The sequence below is a fragment of the Capsicum annuum genome, chromosome 6 (genome assembly GCF_002878395.1).
Source record: "Capsicum annuum cultivar UCD-10X-F1 chromosome 6, UCD10Xv1.1, whole genome shotgun sequence".
Lineage (NCBI taxonomy): Eukaryota > Viridiplantae > Streptophyta > Magnoliopsida > Solanales > Solanaceae > Capsicum > Capsicum annuum.
In genome coordinates, this window is record NC_061116.1 from 12,888,867 (window position 1) to 12,890,349 (window position 1,483).

At 28.3% G+C, this 1,483-nt stretch overlaps 1 non-coding gene across 1 annotated transcript; it reads right to left on the reverse strand.

Annotated features, from left to right (window-relative positions):
- Positions 1 to 563: 563 nt before the first annotated feature.
- Positions 564 to 635, reverse strand: TRNAH-GUG. The gene has a single exon. It is a non-coding gene; the product is annotated as a tRNA-His (tRNA).
- Positions 636 to 1,483: the final 848 nt, after the last annotated feature.

A 1,483-nucleotide genomic window follows, 5' to 3' on the forward strand; every position in this document is an offset into this window, starting at 1 on the left:
AACACACAATTAATAGCTTGAACGGCTCTAATAAAACAAGAGGTGTTACTTTAGATGGACAGAAAATATAAAATGAGTAAAATTTATATTAATCCCAACAAGTTTACCCCCCCTTACACTTTATCCTTACTCTTTACTAAATTACAATGATTTCTTATTTTAAAATTTTTAAATATATAATTCGCATCCGGATATATAATTTTGAAATTGAGATACATAATTTTAAACTTAAAAATGTAACAATTAATTACTCCAGTTTTGCTCGGATACATAATTAGCATCCAGGCACATAATTTTGAAGTGGAGATACATAATTTTAATTACTGAGATACATCCATTTCTGAAACTATTTGGTCGAGATACATAATACATTAACCAGACCAAAGGAATTAAAATTATACATTCAAAATTTTATAAATTTATGGATGTATCCGGTTTTTTTTTTAAAAAAAATAAATTTAGGTAATTAATAAAAATAATAGAAATTTTATATAATCTAGTAAGGATGATGTTAATTTTTTCTAAAATGATATACTCAAAATGAAGAGCGAAACGAAAAATTATGTGGCTGCTGGGATTCGAGCCCAGGTCTCCACGGCCACAACGTGGAATTCTCACCACTAAACTACAGCCACAACATGTAAAAATTAAACTCTTTATTGCATTATATCAATTCAGTTGCTTAATCACACTGTACAACGAATATACTTTTTAGGTGGTATAAATCATACTCACCCATTTTAATTTATTTTTCTTACTTTTTGTTAAATCTGTTAATGAAAAGATGTCTCTTTCTTAGAATTTGTTCAATCATAGATTTCTCAAAGTAATTTTTGAGAAAAAAACTTGAAAAATATTATTTGGCCATATAAATTATTATTATTTGACAAATAATTCAAAACCTCAAATACTAGGAAAAATTAGTATTTAGGCCTAATTTTATTTTTTAAAACTTTTAAAAGTAAAATATATTTCTCAAATATTATGGCCAAATATGTGGTGAAACTTCACTAATCTTTACCAAAAGTAACTTGTCAAAAATATTTGAAAATTTATGATCAAACGCTAGCTTAGTTTGACAACTTTTTGACTTCTTTTTTCTTTTTAAGGACAACTTTTTGATTTCAATATCCACGTTACATGTTTAAGATCATATTATTTCGCTATTATTACTGTTCTCTTTTATAATGCTATATAGTTCTGCTTTTCTTGTTTTTTTTTTTGGAACCCAAAAAAAAAATTACAACCTTTGCCACAATCTCTATCCTTTGGGTGAGCACTTTGTGGTAACTTGCTCACTGTACAATAGCTCACAAACCACAAAGAAGATGTAAACCGCACTATGCAAGTCCCATGAGACGAGCTCATGGCTTAGTGGCAAACAGAAACTAGACTCAATCTCAGGTCTCCACATGGAGAACGACCTCCCAATCACTCAACCATGCTTTCTTCATTGTTGTATTTTTTTTTTCATAAGTATTTT